The following is a 22,653-nucleotide window of genomic DNA, read 5'->3' as shown; positions in this document are numbered from 1 at the left end:
GGGACGAATCGATTATATCGAGAGACCAAGATATAATCTCACTGAAAGTAACATCCACGGCTATATTTATTTTTTCTTATTTTTACAGAACTAGTGAAATGTGTGTGTGTGTGTGTCTTTGTATGTGTCTTTTTTATGTGCATGTTTCTGTGTGTGTGTGTGTGTGTGTGTGTATGTATGTTCATGTTTCTATATATATGTGTGTGTCTGTGCTTGTTTCTGTGTGTGTGTGTGTGTGCAGCGTAAAGAGCTTTAAAAATCCAAAGTCTTAAGGAGAAAGAGTCTTTAGTAGCTATCTGTCTGCTAGCCACTATATCTGTCTGATGGCCACTATGTCTGTCTGATAGCCACTACGTGGAATACCTACCAAGATTTCAAATAGATAAAGAGTGACGTTTTAATTTAAAAGGTGTGAGTGGGGATATTGCCATGGGCAGGGCCGTTCTGGGTTTGAGTGAGGGTGTGACCAGGGATATGGCTGTTCTGAGTGTGAGTGGGAATGCGGCCAGGGGCAGAGCTGTTCTGAGTGTGAGTGGAGGTGTGCCCATGGTTGTGGCTGTTCTGAGCGTGAGTGGGAATGTGGGCAGCGGTGGGGCTGTTCTGACTTCGTAATAACAATTTATAGAACAAAAATGTAATTTAGAAGAACAATGTATCTAATTTACACAAACTGAATTTTAAACACATTTATTGTAGTTTAAAGACACATTACTGGGAGTATTATTGCTGTGGAGCTCTGTTATACACTCAGACACATTACTGGAAGTATTATTGCTCTGGAGCTTGTTATACGCTCAGACACCCCAACAATATGGAGCTCCTAGAAAATAGGGACATTAGGAGAGAAAAGAGGAACAGAGGGATTTGGGAACAAGATGGGGACTGTCCCTCCTAAACAGGGACACTTGGGAGGTATGTTATAGCCACTATGTCTGTCTGACAGGCACTTTGAACATGATGTAAGATTTTTGGATAACCTTTTAAGATTTTTTAAAATATTTTGATATTTGTTATATATAGATATACAGTATTTTTTTTTTTATATATTTTAATATTGTGAATAAAATCATTTTAAAAGATTATCCAAACATATTAAATCATTTGAAAAGCTTATTAAAAAAATATCTTAAATCCATGGCCTGAGAGGCCTTGCATGACTGGCAATGCCCAGAAAAGAGAATGGCCTGTCCACTAAAGGACTGAAGATGCACATAAGTGGTTATGGTGCTTGGATTGTGCCTTTTAATATGAAGTGGTTTTGGTGCTTAGAGTATCCGTTCAGAAAAATTACCTCACAAAAGTGGTGGACTGTAATATATTGCAAAATATAGTTTAATGTGAATTATTTCAAGAGCGGACGATCATGTCTCCCCAGGTCGCGGAATGCATTCGACGCACTGCTTTGAGGTCTAATACGATAATACAAGTAGTATATAATTATTTTAAAAAAAACTATAATTTTTCTGCTTGGGAAATAGAGGAATGTTTAGCCAGGATCGCATTCTGATGACTAATTCGCTTTATTGGAGCCGCTCCAATTCTCAGCACAAAACCTCAAATCTGTAAATGAAAGCAACGACTAGAAGCCACCAACACTCTATTCTGCGTGACATCTGAGAGCGCGCCGGCCACTCTTTAAGTGACTCTCTGGCACTGTATGTATAAGACCGAACACTGTAAAATAGAAAGAAGGGCCCTTTAAGAAAATCGAGGCAAAACTCTACATAAACAGGAGCAAATATACCCCCTCGCACGCCACTGCTCCCGGGAAGCTGACGCTTCTCTTATTCATATGTGAGCAAGCCAATTTCCAGCATGGAGGAGTTGTTTTGGTTTTTTTCAGATTAGTAAATAGTCCCTCGGCGTTATCTGAATGTGACACATGCGGGATTTACCCCTCCCGCACCGCGAGTTCTCTGCAACATTAATATCTGCCAATGGCTTCTCATTTACTTTAAATGCTTTAATAAAAACAGCCACAAGTGAATGTACATTTTCAAGCACTCAGAACGGGCCCTTTTCATTAAAGACCAAGCTCTCCGAATCTAAGATTTGCCATTATTTAAAGATGTTAAAATGGCCCCATGGGAGCCCTTAGGAAATTCGACACTTTCTGACTATGTGCATTAACGCTGTCCCGGCAGATTCTTATCTCCTGGAGTTAAATGGATTTCTTTAAAAAAAAAAACAATCATACCAGATCCAAGTAAAATGGTGGGGTTTATTCGCTAAACTGTTGACTGCAGAAAAATAACAAGAGATCCAAATTTAGACGAAAATAGGCAAACTGCTAAATTCTTCCACTCAACCATTTTGGTAAATTATTGCCACCCCCGATTTAGAGAATAAGCTACTATTTATTTATTTATTTTTATCATAAATATGTTTTATCGTTTATGTTCTTTATTCCCCCTGCATCCAGACTAGATGTATTAATTCACACATTGTCACTGGTTATACCATTTTATTGAGAAGGTATTTAACTTACTCAGTTTATCCGCTATGAAGCAGCGTAGTAAATGTATGAGATTTATCAGCCATGAATTGCCATAGCAGGTCTTGTTAGCTGCCTGGTGATTTTTTTTTGTTTTTATGTGTGATGTAATATCTTTAGAGATGGCGCAGTTTAAAAAACAAATACATATTTATTTCGATTTTGGACGGGGTTATTAATACGGGAGGTAATACCTTTTATTTTTATTTTTTTTACTTCAATAAAGCTGATATAATGCATGATATATCCCAGGCTTATGTTAACTCAGCAGATACTGACATTGGTGATTTGTATTTCAGATGCAACCGCGAGGATATAATTAGGACCCAGCAGATTAATTAACTTCATCACTGCATATATCTGAACCAATCTCCAGAATGACTTACCTCATTCAACCCCATAGCCGTCTCCTTTAATTTACTTAAAGAGAGCCTTAACCCTTTCCACTCAGTCATCAGAAATGAAATATTAAACTAGACTTGTGCACAAATATGTATTTAACTTTTATACTAATTACACCAACATGTCGTCCAAAAATAGGTTTACCTTTAATAAAAACATTAGTGTGTTCTTTAGAATAATGAATAGAATACTGCCGCCCTCCCTCTGTTAATATGGAAAAAAGCTGCAGAAGCAGTAAAACTCACTTGTAATCCAGCACTAGGTCAGTCCAAATCTTTCCACAACGAGATTATGGTGTAGCGGACTCAATATGCCAACCTCTTCCCTAAATGCTAGAAATGCAGATTGAGAGTGTGACCTGCAATTGTTGCTGATGAGAGTGGGAGGAAGGAGTGCCGCCACTACTTAAAGTCCTTCTGCAGGAATGTAGAGGGGCAGCATCGAGGATTAATGTAGCAATCTGTTTCGCTGCTGTACGAAGACGTGTAAAAACTAGTTGAATAAGTTAAAGTGACAGTCACCAGAACAACTACAGTGTATTGTATTTGTTCTGGTGAGTAGAACCTGTCCCTTCAGGCTTTTTTCAGTAAACACTGTCTTTTCAGATGAAATGCAGTGTTTACATTACAGCCTAGGGATACCTCCACTGGCCACTCCTCAGATAGCTGCTAGAGTTGCTTCCTGGGGCAGTGCTGCACAGTGTGACTGACATTCAGTGTCTCCACTCGCTGCATGCAGACACTGAACTGATTGATTCAATGCATCTCTATGAAGAGATGCTGACTGGCTAGGGCTGTGTTTGACTTGTACTGGCTCCTTGACAGTCTTTGCCAATCCTGTGGGGAAGCATTTTGATTTGCTCAGACCACTACTTCTGATGATGTCAGCCAAACAGGCAGATCAGGGACAGAGGACGTAGCTGCAGACTTGAATACAAGTAAGATTTTACTATATTTTAAGGAAGCGGAGGGAGGGGCAGAGGGGGCTAAATGGAGGTTTTAACACTATAGGTTCAGGAATACATGTTTGTGTTCTGACCCTATAGTATTCCTTTAACCTCTTAAGGACCAAACTTCTGGAATAAAAGGGAATCATGACATGTCGTGTGTCCTTAAGGGGTTAAGGTCTAGTGGGGCATTATACAATATATTTTTTTCAACTGGACTATAAGCCAACAATTTTCTGTTTGGTTTTTATTACAACAAAATACTGTTTAATTGATAATTCCCTGTACAAGGAATGCTTGAAATGTATTGATCCATCTGTAAATCTAAAATAATTCAATTGTAATTTGGAGCTTAAAGTTACCATATGGTAGAGACAGCAATTTTGTGCAATCCAGCTGCAGCAAGCATCCTGTTTCAATGGGAATGTCGTATTACTCTCGCGTGGCAGGTAAACAGACCCTCATTTACTAACAAATCTTAGCTATTCCTCTAAACAACTCACAGCTTAATTATCACACCCATTTAATTAAGATATTGACCCCCTTTGATATCATAACTATTTCAGGCACTGACAAGACATTTCATGCAATTTCTTTTACTTCTCCCATGATCCTCAAGCAGGGCCGGTGCATGCATTTCTGCTGCCCTAGGCAAAGATTAATTTTGTCACCCCGTCATGTCACTCACTCACTGACAGACACACACTCACTGACAGACATACACTCACTCACTGACACACATACACACACATAAACTCACTGACAGACATATACTCACTCACTGACAGACACACACACACACAGACTCCCACTGACAGACATACATACACTCACTCACTGACACACACGCAGACACTCACTGACATACATACACTCACTCACTGACAGACAGACACAGACACTCACTGACATACACTCACTCACTGACAGACATACACTCACTCACTGACAGATGTGTTTTAATGTGTTTTACACCCACCTCCTATAGAATGTAAGCTCGATCGAGCAGGGTCCTCTTCAACCTATTGTTCCTGTAAGTTTATTTGTAATTGTCCTATCTATAGTTAAATCCCTTCTCATAATATTGTAAAGCGCTACGGAATCTGTTGGCGCTATATAAATTGCTATAATAATAATAATAATAATAGATATACACTCACTCACTGACAGACATATACTTACTCACTGACAGACGCACAGACACTCACTGACAGACACACACACAGGCAGACACTCACTGAAAGACAGACACTCACACTGACAGTCAAACACTCACACACTCACTGACATACACACACACAGACACTCACTGACATACACTCACTCACTGACAGACACTCACTGACATACATACACTCACTCACTGACAGACACACACACAGGCAGACACTCACTGGTAGACACACACAGACACTCACTGACAGACACACACACACTCACTGACAGAGCGCGTCACACCCTAGACTCCTATCTGATGGAGTGCGTCATACCCTAGACTCCTATCTGATGGAGTGCGTCATACCCTAGACTCCTATCTGATGGAGCCCATCAGCACCCCATGTTATTATGCTAATTATCTCCCTCTACCTCCCTCTTAAATGGACTGTTTAATTCCTGAATCAGATCTTTCCCTGTCTCAGGCTGTAAGGGAAGTTAATAGTAAATCCTCAGACTCTGACTGTAGATCAATTCTCTGATCCTTCAGGTCTCTTCCAGACTCGGTTCTTGCTCACACTAATCTAGGGGCTGTGATAATGTTTTATGATCATCTTGTTTAGAAATGATGATACATTTATTAAAGGTTGTATTCTCAATACATGTTATATCATTATCTGAAATGCAGTCATTCCATATTTTTGATAAATTACATTTTCTGATCAATAACCTGCAATACTGATCTCTGGTTCTCTGATTAACGTGGCCTAGGTTAGTAGTACATAAATCATTTGCATCTCCAAAATGAAGTAGGTTTTGGGGATAATTTCATTGAAACCCACAAATTACCCTATTCATGGCGCTATGACATGGAATACACAAACATTTTTTAATTCCATTTCTGTGCTTTTTTGTGTTAAATCTCCCCCCCATGGGATAACTGTGGAAATCTCTGAACAACTAATCAGAGTTCTCATTAACCCCCCGTGGAGATACTCAAATATTCACTTTGCTATTTGTCAAGTAGAAAACCGTCTCTGCATTAAAATTAATGCGTTATTAATCCCACTGTTCTAGAGCTTAGCAGGCCGTGATTTTCCCTTCTCCCTTTCTATCTAAATTCACCCCGGGGCAGTCAGTGGGTGATACAATACGTCTGCAAACTTTAAATCTCTATTATTTGCTGGCTGGAAGGAGGGGTGCTGTGGATCTGCTTTGCAATTTGACATCATTCCCCCTTTTAGCAGCGTGTACGCTATGGAATAAACCAACAATATTCCGTTAACTTAGAAATTGCCATTTAGTGAATGAGCGAGTGCGCTGGATCTTCTATGTTGCGTGTGTGTGTGTGCATAATACACACACTGATCAACCACAACCTTAAGAACACCTGCCTAATGTCATCTCGGTTCCCCTAACGCTGTTAAAACAGCGAGGCATGGACTTGTGTCTTGCAAGTTGCGAGATGGGGCCTCCATGGATCGGATTTGTTGTTCCAGCACATCCCACAGATGGTCAATCAGATGGAGATCTGGGGAATTTGGAGGCCAAGACAACACTTTGAACTCTTTGTCATGTGTCTGAAACCATTCCTGAACATGTTTTGCAGTGTGGCAGTGTGCTGAGAGAGTCCGCTGTCATTAGGGAACACCATCACAGCACAGTGAGCTGCTGTGGTTATGGTGTTTGCAGTGTCCCTTTAAGCTAGGGTTATGGACATTACATCGTGGTTTTGTTTGGCCGGTATATATGAGTAGAGTTTTGCCTGTATTTACCTGGAAGCATTACCTGTTCTGATATTAATAAAAGGACACGTATTGCTCACGTTACCTTGGTGAAAGCAATTTGACACTCTCCCCCACCCAGTGATCTACAGCCATATCAAATTCAGACGCCGAGTGAAAGTTCCCAGGAATCTCTCTGTTTAGCTGGAAGAATTCACAAGCCAAAATTACAAAGAAAAGCATTTTACCTCACTGTATCATCCAGCAGCCCAAGCCGCCCCTCTGTTGGCAGCCGCTAAATGTATAACATGGTGACTAAATATTATTTCTAGGAGCACTTGCCAATAAATGCGTGAAAATACTTTCTTTGAAATGCCTTCTAATAATTTCATTTATCAGACCATGCAGTGGATGGACACAACGTGCAAGTAGACCTGATGTGTTGATTGCTGTAAAATAAGCATTCCTGGGGCAAATACTAAACTGGGCTAACAATGATCTCGAAGTCTATATACAGCCTTTACATATCTACCAAGTGTCACTATTTAGGAGGGACAGTCCCTATTTTGGCCCCAATTCCCTTTGTCTCTCTTTTCTTTTTTTTTCTAGTGTATAACAGAGCTCCACAGCAATAATACTCCCAGTAATGTGTCTGCGTGTATAACAGAGCTCCACAGCAATAATACTCCCAGTAATGTGTCTGAGTGTATAACAGACCTCCAAAGCAATAATACTCCCAGTAATGTGTCTGAGTGTATAACAGACCTCCAAAGCAATAATACTCCCAGTAATGTGTCAGAGTGTATAACAGAGCTCCACAGCAATAATACTCCCAGTAATGTGTCTAAGTGTATAACAGAGCTCCACAGCAATAATACTCCCAGTAATGTGTCTGAGTGTATAACAGAGCTCCACAGCAATAATACTCCCAGTAATGTGTCTGAGTGTGTAACAGAGCTCCACAGCAATAATACTCCCAGTAATGTGTCTGAGTGTATAACAGACCTCCAAAGCAATAATACTCCCAGTAATGTGTCTGAGTGTATAACAGACCTCCAAAGCAATAATACTCCCAGTAATGTGTCAGAGTGTATAACAGAGCTCCACAGCAATAATACTCCCAGTAATGTGTCTAAGTGTATAACAGAGCTCCACAGCAATAATACTCCCAGTAATGTGTCTGAGTGTATAACAGAGCTCCACAGCAATAATACTCCCAGTAATGTGTCTGAATGTATAACAGAGCTCCACAGCAATAATACTCCCAGTAATGTGTCTGAGTGTATAACAGAGCTCCACAGCGATAATACTCCCAGTAATGTGTCTGAGTGTATAACAGAGCCCCACAGCAATAATACTCCCAGTAATGTGACTTTAAACTGCAATAGATGTGTTTAGAAATCAGTGTAAATAAGATACATTGTTCTTGTTCTAAATTACATTTAGTTCCATAAATTGTTATTAGTAAATCACCTAAAATTTCTCAGAACAGCCCCACTCACACCCACAACAGCCCTGCCTATGGCTACACCCCACTTATACTCAATATAACCCCACCCCTGGCCACACCCACACTTACACTCAGAATAGCCACACACCTGGCCAAACCCCCACTCACACCAAGAACTGCCCCGTCCATGGTCACATCTCCACTCACACTTAGTATTACCCCACCCCTGGCCACACCCCCACTTACCCTCAGATCAGCCCCACCCATGGTCACACCCCAGTGACACCCAGAACAGCCACACCCCTGGATGCAGCCCCACCCCTGGTTACACCCCCAGCGACACCCCTTTAATTTGTTGATGTGACATGTCGGGAGGGTTGACATTATCACTGTGGGTTGGTAGAACAGGAAGAAACCTTCTCAACCCTCTCTGTAGTTGGGATAGGGTGACATAAAATAATTAGCTACTTATGGGTTACTGGTAGCCAGAGCGTTCCTATCTCAGCTACAGTCAGGTCCATAAATATTGGGAAATCGACACAATTCTAATCTTTTTGGCGCTATACACCAACACAATGGGTTTGAAATTAAACAGATGTGCTTTAGATGTGCTTTAGCTGCAGACTTTCAGCTTTAATTTTAGGGTATTTACATCCAAATCAGGTGAACGGTGTAGGAATTACAACAGTTTGTATTTGTGCCTCCCACTTTTTAAGGGACCAAAAGTAATGGGACAGATTATCAGTCATAAATCAAACTTTCACTTTTTAATACATGGTTGCAAATCCTTTGCAGTCAATTACAGCCTGAAGTCTGGAACACATAGACATCACCAGACGCTGGGTTTCATCCCTGGTGATGCTCTGCCAGGCCTCTACTGCAACTGTCTTCAGTTCCTGCTTGTTCTTGGGGCATTTTCCCTTCAGTTTTGTGTTCATCAAGTGAAATGCATGCTCAATCGGATTCAGGTCAGGTGATTGACTTGGCCATTGCATAACATTCCACTTCTTTCCCTTAAAAAAACAATTTGGTTGCTTTTGCAGTATGCTTTGGGTCATTGTCCATCTGCACTGTGAAGCGCCGTCCAATGAGTTCTGAAGCATAGCTGAATATGAGCAGATAATATTGCCCAAAACACTTCAAAATTCATCCTGCTGCTTTTGTCAGCAGTCACATCATTAATAAATACAAGAGAACCAGCTCCATTGGCAGAGAACCAGCTCCATTGGCAGCCATACATGCCCACGCCATGACACTACCACCACCATGCTTCACTGATGAGCTGGTATGCTTTGGATCATGAGCAGTTCCTTTCCTTCTCCATACTCTTCTCTTCCGATCACTCTGGTACAAGTTGATCTTGGTTTCATCTGTCCATAGGATGTTGTTCCAGAACTTTGAAGGCTTTTTTAGATGTTGTTTCGCAAGCTCTAATCTGGCCTTCCTGTTTTTGAGGCTCACCAATGGTTTACATCTTGTGGTGAACCCTCTGTATTCACTCTGGTGAAGTCTTCTCTTGATTGTTGACTTTGACACACATACACCTACCTCCTGGAGAGTGTTCTTGATCTGGCCAACTGTTGTGAAGGGTGTTTTCACCAGGGAGAGAACTCTTTGTTCATCCACCACAGTTGTTTTCTGTGGACTTCCGGGTCTTTTGGTGTTGCTGAGCTCACCGGTGCATTCTTTCTTTTTAAGGATGTTCCAAACAGTTGATTTGGCCACACCTAATGCTTTTACTATCTCTCTTTTTTTTTTTTTTTTTTTTTAGCCTAATGATGGCTTGCTTCACTGATAGTGACAGCTCTTTGGATCTCATATTGAGAGTTGACAGCAACAGATTCTAAATGCAAATAGCACACTTGAAATGAACTCTGGACCTTTTATCTGCTCATTTGGATGTAAATACCCTCAAATTAAAGCTGAAAGTCTGCAGTTAAAGCACATCTTGTTCATTTCATTTAAAATCCATTGTGGTGGTGTATAGAGCCAAACAGATTAGAATTGTGTTGATGTCCCAATATTTATGGACCTGACTGTATTTAAGGCTGGTGAAAGCGATATTGGTTATGTTTCCTGCAGGTCAGGTATTAAAGACCAGAATAATGTGCAGATTGCCAGTAATAAACACACAATGGCTGTTCAATCACAAAAATGGTGAACTGGTAGCATTCTCCAGATGATGCATTTTTCTTATTTGGGAAAATAGCTGTCATCAACTGCAGCTCATAGGAAAGCATTGAATTCAATGCTTTCTTATGGTTAAGCTAGGATGTGCACATGATGCTGGCCATCAATGAGACTGTCATGTTTATCCATTATATTACAGGGGTAGACAAGAGACTGCCATGTTTGTCCATTATATCACAGGGGTAGACAATGAGGCCGCCATGTTTATCCATTATATTACAGGGGTAGACAATGTGGCCGCCATGTTTATCCATTATATTACAGGGGTAGACAATGAGACCGCCATGTTCATCCATTATATTACTAACGTAGACAATGAGGCCACCATGTTCATCCATTATATTACTAACGTAGAGACTAAGACCGCCATGTTCATCCATTATATTACTAACGTAGAGACTAAGACCGCCATGTTCATCCATTATATTACAGGGGTAGACAATGAGGTCGCAATGTTTATTTATTATATTACTAACGTAGAGACTAAGACCGCCATGTTCATCCATTGTATTACTAACGTAGACAATGAGGCCACCATGTTAATCCATTATATTACAGGGGTAGACAATGAGGCCACCATGTTCATCCATTATATTACAGGGGTAGACAATGAGGCCGCCATGTTCATCCATTATATTACAGTGGTAGACAATGAGGCCGCCATGTTCATCCATTATATTACAGGGGTAGACAATGAGGCCGCCATGTTCATCCATTATATTACAGGGGTAGACAATGAGGCCACCATGTTCATCCATTATATTACAGGGGTAGACAATGAGGCCGCCATGTTCATCCATTATATTACAGGGGTAGACAATGAGGCCGCCATGTTCATCCATTATATTACAGTGGTAGACAATGAGGCCGCCATGTTCATCCATTATATTACAGGGGTAGACAATGAGGCTGCCATGTTCATCCATTATATTACAGGGGTAGACAATGAGACCGCCATGTTCATCCATTATATTACAGGGGTAGACAATGAGGTCGCAATGTTTATTTATTATATTACTAACGTAGAGACTAAGACCGCCATGTTCATCCATTGTATTACTAACGTAGACAATGAGGCCACCATGTTCATCCATTATATTACAGGGGTAGAAAATGAGGCCGCCATGTTCATCCATTATATTACAGGGGTAGACAATGAGGCCGCCATGTTCATCCATTATATTACAGGGGTAGACAATGAGGCCACCATGTTCATCCATTATATTACAGGGGTAGACAATGAGGCCGCCATGTTCATCCATTATATTACAGGGGTAGACAATGAGGCCGCCATGTTCATCCATTATATTACAGTGGTAGACAATGAGGCCGCCATGTTCATCCATTATATTACAGGGGTAGACAATGAGGCTGCCATGTTCATCCATTATATTACAGGGGTAGACAATGAGACCGCCATGTTCATCCATTATATTACAAGGGTAGACAATGAGGTCGCAATGTTTATTTATTATATTACTAACGTAGAGACTAAGACCGCCATGTTCATCCATTGTATTACTAACGTAGACAATGAGGCCACCATGTTCATCCATTATATTACAGGGGTAGACAATGAGGCCGCCATGTTCATCCATTATATTACAGGGGTAGACAATGAGGCCACCATGTTCATCCATTATATTACAGCGGTAGACAATGAGGCCGCCATGTTCATCCATTATATTACATTGGTAGACAATGAGGCCGCCATGTTCATCCATTATATTACAGGGGTAGACAATGAGACCACCATGTTCATCCATTATATTACAGTGGTAGACAATGAGGCCGCCATGTTCATCCATTATATTACAGGGGTAGACAATGAGGCCACCATGTTCATCCATTATATTACAGGGGTAGACAATGAGGTTGCAATGTTTATTTATTATATTACTAACGTAGAGACTAAGACCGCCATGTTCATCCATTGTATTACTAACGTAGACAATGAGGCCACCATGTTCATCTATTATATTGCAGGGGTAGACAATGAGGCCGCCATGTTCATCCATTATATTACAGTGGTAGACAATGAGGCCGCCATGTTCATCCATTATATTACAGGGGTAGACAATAAGGCCACCATGTTCATCCATTATATTACAGGGGTAGACAATGAGGCCGCCATGTTCATCCATTATATTACAGTGGTAGACAATGAGGCCGCCATGTTCATCCATTATATTACAGGGGTAGACAATGAGGCCGCCATGTTCATCCATTATATTACAGTGGTAGACAATGAGGCCGCCATGTTCATCCATTATATTACAGGGGTAGACAATGAGGCCGCCATGTTCATCCATTATATTACAGGGGTAGACAATGAAGCTGCCATGTTCATCCATTATATTACAGGGGTAGACAATGAGGCCACCATGTTAATCCATTATATTACTAACGCAGACAATGAGGCCGCCATGTTCATCCATTATATTACAGTGGTAGACAATGAGGCCGCCATGTTCATCCATTATATTACAGTGGTAGACAATGAGGCTGCCATGTTCATCCATTATATTACTAACGTAGACAATGAGGCCACCATGTTCATCCATTATATTACAGGGGTAGACAATGAGGCCGCCATGTTCATCCATTATATTACAGTGGTAGACAATGAAGCTGCCATGTTCATCCATTATATTACAGGGGTAGACAATGAGGCCACCATGTTCATCCATTATATTACTAACGTAGACAATGAGGCCGCCATGTTCATCCATTATATTACAGTGGTAGACAATGAGGCCGCCATGTTCATCCATTATATTACAGTGGTAGACAATGAAGCTGCCATGTTCATCCATTATATTACAGGGGTAGACAATGAGGCCACCATGTTCATCCATTATATTACTAACGTAGACAATGAGGCCGCCATGTTCATCCATTATATTACAGTGGTAGACAATGAGGCTGCCATGTTCATCCATTATATTACTAACGTAGACAATGAGGCCACCATGTTCATCCATTATATTACAGGGGTAGACAATGAGGCCGCCATGTTCATCCATTATATTACAGGGGTAGACAATGAGGCCACCATGTTCATCCATTATATTACAGGGGTAGACAATGAGGCCGCCATGTTCATCCATTATATTACAGTGGTAGACAATGAGGCCACCATGTTCATCCATTATATTACAGGGGTAGACAATGAGGCCGCCATGTTCATCCATTATATTACAGTGGTAGACAATGAGGCCGCCATGTTCATCCATTATATTACAGGGGTAGACAATGAGGTCGCAATGTTTATTTATTATATTACTAACGTAGAGACTAAGACCGCCATGTTCATCCATTGTATTACTAACGTAGACAATGAGGCCACCATGTTCATCCATTATATTACAGGGGTAGACAATGAGGCCGCCATGTTCATCCATTATATTACAGGGGTAGACAATGAGGCCACCATGTTCATCCATTATATTACAGGGGTAGACAATGAGGCCGCCATGTTCATCCATTATATTACAGTGGTAGACAATGAGGCCACCATGTTCATCCATTATATTACAGGGGTAGACAATGAGGCCGCCATGTTCATCCATTATATTACTAACGTAGACAATGAGGCCGCCATGTTCATCCACTATATTACAGGGGTAGACAATGAGGCCGCCATGTTCATCCGTTATATTACAGTGGTAGACAATGAGGCCACCATGTTCATCCATTATATTACAGTGGTAGACAATGAGGCCGCCATGTTCATCCATTATATTACAGTGGTAGACAATGAGGCCGCCATGTTCATCCATTATATTACAGTGGTAGACAATGAGGCCACCATGTTCATCCATTATATTACAGGGGTAGACAATGAGGCCGCCATGTTCATCCATTATATTACAGGGGTAGAAAATGAGGCTGCCATGTGTATCCATTATATTACAGGGGTAGACAATGAGGCCACCATGTTTATCCATTATATTACAGGGGTAGACAATGAGGTCGCAATGTTTATTTATTATATTACTAACGTAGAGACTAAGACCGCCATGTTCATCCATTGTATTACTAACGTAGACAATGAGGCCGCCATGTTCATCCATTATATTACTAACGTAGACAATGAGGCCGCCATGTTCATCCATTATATTACAGGGGTAGACAATGAGGCCACCATGTTCATTCATTATATTACAGGGGTAGACACTGAGGCTGCCATGTTCATCCATTATATTACAGGGGTAGACAATGAGACCGCCATGTTTATCTATTATATTACAGGGGTAGACAATGAGGCCGCCATGTTCATCCATTGTATTACTAACGTAGACAATGAGGCCGCCATGTTCATCCATTATATTACAGGGGTAGACAATGAGGCCACCATGTTCATCCATTATATTACAGTGGTAGACAATGAGGCCACCATGTTCATCCATTATATTACAGGGGTTGACAATGAGGCCGCCATGTTCATCCATTATATTACTAACGTAGACAATGAGGCCACCATGTTCATCCATTATATTACAGTGGTAGACAATGAGGCCGCCATGTTCATCCATTATATTACAGTGGTAGACAATGAGGCCACCATGTTCATCCATTATATTACAGGGGTAGACAATGAGGCCGCCATGTTCACCCATTATATTACAGTGGTAGACAATGAGGCCACCATGTTCATCCATTATATTACAGGGGTAGACAATGAGGCCACCATGTTCATCCATTATATTACAGGGCCATTTGTATTCATTGTATTGCCAGCAATTAAATTGTTTACCCATCAATCAGAAACGTATAACCTTTGGAAAATGAACACGTTCTTGATTTAACAGAAGTAAATTTGATTGATCTAGAAATAAGAGACTATTGATTAACATCATTGTTTAGCTGGCAATACTGTTTGATTGATATTAAATGTATTGTTATGTATATTTTTTTCTCAGTTTGATTGAATTTGACACGTGGCATTTCTGCTAAACAGACTGGTTGAAGACACATAGAAAATATCAGCCCAGGGAGCACCTACCTCTAGAGTAAATCTACACGGTAAGTGATTATCATATTGTCTGCAGTTATTGATAACAAAGGACAGCAGTCATAATACAAATAATAATACAATTAATCAATTTAAGTTCTATAAAACTGACCCACGAGTGTTATTTATTGTTTGTGCTGCATTCATTGCAAAAATGTTGAAAGAAATGCCTTCAATACCGGACATCTGTAATTCTCTCTATATAACATGTTAAAATCATGTCACCCTTTGTACGTGCATAATTATATACAAAAATCAAGCAGATAATAAAAAACATAAACTACATACTAAACAATATAAAATCAATCCATCAAGACAAATCTGCCTTAGTATCACAATACATCGGAAATCGTTCTGTATCCCACAAATTATTACCAATGAGAATATAAAAATTGTATTGTAAATATAATCTGTGTTGTTGGAGCTCGGAGTAGTTTTGGTTGGCGCTCAGAGTAGTTTTGGTGGTGCTTGGAGTAGTTTTAACAGAGCAGTGACTTAAAGAAAACTTAGTAACTAACATTCCCCCACATGAAATTTACGATGTTTCTTTATTATTTAGAAGTGGGAAAGACTGCTGTTGCCACATCGTATTAATTGCGCTGCTGTACAATACAACTTCAGTGGCCAAATTCTAGGCTACGAACAGCTATTACTAGGAACTTCAGTTATTATTTTACTAAGAGTTCCCATTTTCTTCTATCACATATTAAACCATCAGAAAGTTCATTTTTTATCCATCTTCATGGGCCTAGACACCATATACTTATATCCTACATTTTTCCTATCGTTTATCAGAAGACAGGCAGAGCACAGCACTAGCGCTATGGAATCTGTTGGAGCTTTATAAAGAATAATAATACAATGTCTGAAAAGAGCGGTTTGAAAATAATGGCCAGATACAGTACTTTGCCACAAGAATGACCGCGCATTAATCCTGCCAGAGTGCAAAATGTTATTCACCATTATCCATTCGTTCATTCAATCGTCCTGAAAACTATCGTCCTATGGGTCAATTATAACTTGCACACACATGGGCACCTCACTGCACTGTGCGATACACGTTTTTGTTATGATTTAAGTTTTTCCTTTCAAGATTTTTCTTCTATGCCTATCTAGTAAGTCTCACAAGGAGCGATGCTTTCTCTATTTTATTTTACTTTATCCGTCTGTCTACTTTTGACTATTAGGGCAGCCAATCTTTTAGACGGTAACCTTTCTCCCTTTGGCACTTTTTCTGGTGCTTAGGCACTAAGTGGAGATTTACTAACACATTAAAGGGCCAGGACTAATAAAGCCTATATGTATATTGCAGACTTAGGTGTTTAGTAACTTTATATCCTCACTGAGGCATGGGAGTTGCCTTATAAGGCTAGTTCGGTATTTATTATTATTTGGAGTCACAATTTATTTCTGTGTTGATACTTTGTTACTCCAGATATTTCGTGGTCTCCCACTGGTTACATTGTTCCATACCACTGGAAGCTTTGGTGCCACGTCTTTATCTCCAGTAAGAATTATATTCAGTTTGTGTATTTTTTGCTTTTTTGTTTCTGTTGCTAGTATCTAGGGTTAAGCTCTTGGGCATTGTTGGAGTGCCCTCCTGGTGCATTGGATCAGTGTGGAGGTGGTGTTTATTCCCTTTTACACCCATTTCCACACAGATCCCATTCCTTTCTATTTTTTTTCTATTTCTTAATAGTACACTGAACACACTGCTGAAATGATTAAAGTTTCCAAAACTTTTTTCAAGAAATCTTACGTCATACAAACTTTAGTTACATAAATAAATGTCGTTCTATCTTAATGTAGTTCCTTCTAGTTTTGAAGATAGCACTGTTTAATATATCAACGTGTATTGTCTGTGACTTATTGTGTTGCTCCCAATATTCCTGGAAATGAGATGATATCAAAATGCTTGTTCCCCCAATCTCATGTTATCCAAGAATGACGCTTTCTGCAGCTAAGACCACCACTGATTCATTGACTGAGACATGTCTATCTCCTTCACTAGGAAACTCAAATAATCTCAGACAGTTCAATATTAACTTGTTTTACTCCGAGTTGCTGTCATGAGAATAGAGGAAGAATTTATTTTGCTGTTCTCGGAGTGTGTTCGGTGAGCTTTTTTTGCCTCTAGAGATGCGTTACAATTAACTGTACAAAAAATAAAATCAATGTGTTTGTTGTCATGGTCGGCAAGACATGGGGTTTGGCTCCCTCTGCATGATGGAACGCAACACGATCTGTTGGGACTAAACACCATGAAATAATAGACGATATTTACACCAGTATAATGCATTCTGAATACTTTCGTGCTGAGTTTTCCCATCTTATTTGTGTGTTGTCACATGAGGAGACATCTGACCCCATTTCGTGGATTCTAGATCTATCTTTCTTTGGAACTGGAAGCCAAGAATTATAGATTTCACACCTTGGCTTTTTCCATGGTAATATCACCTTAATAAAATGTTAACGCATTCAGATTTTATTTTTAAATCTTAACTTCAATTTCATTTGGATTGTGTGTAAGAGCCAATGGTTTAGGCTCTCGTGTCTCTGTATGCTAGTGATTGAGCAAGAGTAGTTTTCTATCTCTTCTTTAATTTAATCACTTTCCAATTTGAACATTTCCTGGATTTAATTTGATCATTGGAACAGCGCAAGAATCAGCATAGAAAATAAATAAAATCTGGGGGTGCATCCTTTCATGACAAATATTCTTCGCACACTGAGCGTACGTTTGAATCGTGTCCTTTTATATAAGAAAAGTGATCACTTAGTAAAAGCAGACATAAACCTTTTTAAAGGAAAACTATAGGGTCAGGAACACAAACATGTATTTTGGACCCTATAGTGTTAAAACCACCATCTACCGACCCCTTCACTTCCTAAATATTGTAAAATCTTACTTTGATTTCAGTCTGATGCTGCTGGGTCTGTACCTGTACTGCCTGCTTGGCTAAAATCCTTAGAAAATCTTAGAAAATCACAATGCTTTCCCATAGGAAAGCATTGGATTAGCTGAGATTGTCAAGGAGGCAGATCAGGGACAGAGCCCAGAACAAGCCAAACACATCCCTGGCCAATCAGCATCTCCTCATAGAGATACATAGAATCAATGAATCTCTATAAGGAAAGTTCAGTGTCTCCATGCAGAGGGTGGAGACACTGAATGTCAGTCACACTGTGCAGCACTTCCCCAGGAAGCACCTCTTGCACCCATCTGAGGAGTGTCCAGTGGAGGTATCCGTAGGCTGTAATGTAAACACTGCATTTTCTCTGAAACAAAAACAGTGTTTACTGCAAAAAGCCTGAAGGTAATGATTCTACTCACCAGAACAAATTCAATAAGCTGCAGTTGTTCTGGTGACTATAGCGTCCCTTTAAATTATCCGACCTATACATCTAAAAAATATGTATATGTGCAATTTCTTACAAAAAAAACGTAATTATGAATTCAATAAAGGTGTAGATTTAAAAAAAAAAAAAACTAAAACATATATATTTCATGTTTTTGACTCTTGAAATGTATTTGTTTTAAAAACTATTTGATATGTGGATATGATAACAAACTCCTTAAAAATATGTTTTGTTTTTTTCAACTCTTTTTTTTCAGTAGTAAAACATTTAAAAAACATTACCTGGGGGTTCACCTCTCTCATCTCCCCTCCCCTCCAGATAAATTACCTGGGGGGCAAATCTTACCCCTTTTGTTTCCTACACACATGGGTACAATCGCGGATCATGCCATTTACTCTATAGATCTTAACAAACTCTACCTGAGTCACCGGCACAGGATAGTGGATACTATTTCGGCTTTATCTACAGACCCAAGAAACAGACTCCAGCATGGAGAGATTTTTAGTTAAGTAAAAGGCCACTTGTACTACCTGTATGACATCCACCCCTTTCTGGACACCTAGAATATGCTATCATGTCCCCTTTATAAAACTCTACCCATCTTCACGGACAACAGAAGCTGATCAGTTAGAATCGTATTCTGCAATTTGCCTGAATTTTTCATTTTTTCCATTAAATTAAATCAAAAGCTCAGTGAGAAGACATAATGCATAAAGATTATATGCCACTAAAGCAATACGGACCCATTCCTTTACAGCAGCACTGACTGCCAAAAAAATCCCGTCGCTGAGACAATTATTGTTAATGTGATTCATTTACTAAAATGGTTTCTACTTTTCATAAAGTGGGAACATGTTTTCTACGTCCGTTGAGTATTTATTAGCCAGTGCAATAAACCGCGCTCTCGTTTAATTTTAACACAGTGAGTGGGACTCGACTCAGACTCTGTATTGGTGGGGAGAGGGGAATAAAACTGACTTTTTGGCTTTTTTTATTGACACGACTTTCATTTCAATCTCAGAGCCCAAAGCAAGTTAATGCTTTACCATAAAGTAAGCTGTTTAAAGTTGTGCCAGAATAAACCTATATAGTTAGACTCTTGGCTTACAATCTTTTAATGAGCTCTGTCAAATTTGATTGGCAATAAAGTTACTACATTAAATCATTTATTAAAAAAGTCAATTACTTTTTTATTATATATATTTTTTTTTTCGTGGCTATATTGGGATAGCTATTGCCTTGAGTCTCAGTGCAGGAGTTTCTACTCCAGGCTTATTTACACGGTTTAGTCCATGTTAAAAACTGCATGGCATTTAAAAGGTTAATAATCCCCACTGGCACATTTACAAGTTGAGCCTAATGTTACAATTCGATTTTGAATTAACCAAAACTCACCAGTTAGTAAATGATCTCCCTATGCAGCACAAGGCAGGAAGACGCAGATCACTGTCCACTGTGAGAAAATCATGTTATTAACAATCGCTAGTGTCATAGAAAGTGGACAAAACCGACTGACACAACAGGAAAGATGCAAATTTGGCAAATCTTTGAGCGGCTGGAGAAGGGAAACTTTTCCTGGGGGGGGTGTCTTACACTGCCTTAAAGGGTGGAGAGAGAGAGTAACAAAGTATATATGCGATATAACCAAAATAACAATAAGTGGAAGTGTGCAATTTTATCACATGACAGGAGGCTTCCTATTTTGCATATCTCTCTTTACTAAAACTCCATAGCAGTAAAGAAAGTAAAACGTTTTAACCAATCAAAATGCAAAAGAGGGTTAGGTATTCCCAGAAAATAGGCTCCTCCTCCTCTTTCTTTACTGCTCCATCGCAGACAGGTCAGAGTTTTGGGCTCTTCCCTAATATATATATTTGACTATTATTTTTACTGTGTTGTATTTTTACATCTGTCTATTTTATATTCATTTATATATATATATATATATATATATCTTTATTGTGTACTGAATTATTTTCCTATCTATCGTTTGTACAGTGTACTGTCTTTAAATATACTTTTTCCTTTACTTTATTTCCATCTACTCGGTATATAATTTTTTCTCTCCACTTGCCGCCCGCCCGCCGAGGTCTTTCTTCCCTACCCTACCTTCTAACGCCGCATACATACGGCTGTTCTACCCTCTTTTCCTCACGCTCGTCTCCTCACTCGCGCGTCGGCCATTTGCAATCTCGCGTCTCGCCATCTTGTTTTTTCTCGGTGCCGCGAGGGACACGCTCAGGAGACCGGCGGTTAATTACCTGCACTTAGTTTGAGGTCAGTCTGTTAATTTTCTCATTGCTGTACACAGGCACCAGGAAACTTTTGACTGTGCCTGTCTGGAGTGCTGCTCCATTTAAACTGCTGCTTATCTGGAGGTCGCCCTGTGGCCACCTCTGTTTTTTCTCTGGGTGAAGCCCAGCTCATTGAAAAGCCCAATTGGTGTGGTGTTTTGGCTTCCAAAAGCCTCCTTTATTATCACTATCAGTGCATTACAATATATTTTTTACTATTCACCTGTGATACACTTACCTGTATATATATATCCTTAGATCCTGCTAGGATCATATTTTTTCAATACACCACAGACCCTGCTGGGGTTATTATCACACTATAATTTTGTGATTATATCTGTTGGGACACCACTGCACCCTGCTGGGGTCAGCCAAGTGTTACCTATATAAAAATACGTACAGCTGCACTGACCTCTATAGCTACTATATAATTATTTCGCCCTGTGCCATATATATTATCTGCTAGTAATAAAACATGGAAGCTTCTCAAAATACAGCAGACTTCCAGACTATGATAAACGAGGCAATAGCAGCCTCAATGGAGAAAGCCCTCTCCAAAATGATGGCCTCTACTACCGAAAAGAGAATGCCACCAAAAACCCACCAATCCCGACACGATTCAGATTCCGAGGATTCGGAACCACATAAGAGCCAGGAACCTTCCACTGGCAAACGCCACTGGAAAGGGGAAAAGGGCAAACAGAACCCTACTAAGGAAAAAAACCCAGCTAAAAAGCGTAAGCCCTCCACGGTCGCTACTCCGACCCCACTACTTAATTACTCCTCCGATGAGGACGACATGCAGTCCAAGTCCTTGGCCATTTTAGACGAGTGGCAGGCTGAAGTATCAGACGGACAGGAAGACTCTTGGGGCTCTGAATCCGAGTCCCAACCCGGTCTACTTCCACACACACTACTGGGGGACTCCCAAGTGACCGATGCCGCGGTTAACCTGCCAGAGGACGAAGATGCCATCTTCGATCCATCAGGCCAGAGACTGTTCGACCCACGAAATCTAAGGCACCCACGATCAGGGGACTGGACGCCCCCAGAACACTTGTCAAAATTTATGCACCTCTGGCTTCGAAAATCTATGGACAAGACGGTCCGCAATAGACTGCGTTCCGAATGCCCAAGACCCTCGCTACCAGACCATGTAGCGGAGACGCCCGAGTTTGACCAGGTGATGACCACCTTTATGTCCCGCGGTGGCCGTGACCCACGCAAAGGCGTGGAAAAAGGTTTCAGGGCAGTCCAAGACAAACTCCTGGACTCGGTGGGGCCACTTTCCAGGATCATGTACCTGGCAGATGACGCTCTCACAAAAGCAGACCAATTTGACGCGACCATGGTTCGCGAGTGGGCTCACGATGTACGGGAGTGGGCACAAAGATGCTTTTGCTTTGTGGGAAATACCAATGCTGCCCTTTCTTCTGAGCGGCGCAAAGCAGCTTTACTCCGTATTGACGGAAAGTTGGTGGAATTGGGCACCAAAGAATTAGGTCCTTTGGCACAGGGCAAACTATTTGGAGATCCTTTCCTCAAAGACTTAAACAAACATGTAAATATTTTTACTTCACTAAACAAAGCCCAATCGTCCATGAGGAGAGTGTTTAGAAAT

At 40.4% G+C, this 22,653-nt stretch overlaps 1 protein-coding gene across 6 annotated transcripts in view; it reads left to right on the top strand.

Annotated features, from left to right (window-relative positions):
- The window catches only part of PKNOX2 (PBX/knotted 1 homeobox 2), a 327,238-nt gene that overhangs the window by 173,835 nt on the left and 130,750 nt on the right, over positions 1–22,653 (top strand). For all 6 annotated transcript variants that reach the window (XM_063436753.1, XM_063436752.1, XM_063436748.1 and 3 more), the window contains one exon: positions 15,287–15,389. The gene's annotated coding sequence lies outside the window, so the exon portion shown is untranslated. The remainder of the gene's footprint in view (positions 1–15,286; positions 15,390–22,653) is intronic.

This window comes from Pelobates fuscus, chromosome 11 (assembly GCF_036172605.1).
Source record: "Pelobates fuscus isolate aPelFus1 chromosome 11, aPelFus1.pri, whole genome shotgun sequence".
NCBI lineage: Eukaryota > Metazoa > Chordata > Amphibia > Anura > Pelobatidae > Pelobates > Pelobates fuscus.
This window is presented reverse-complemented; position numbering and strand designations above follow the sequence as displayed.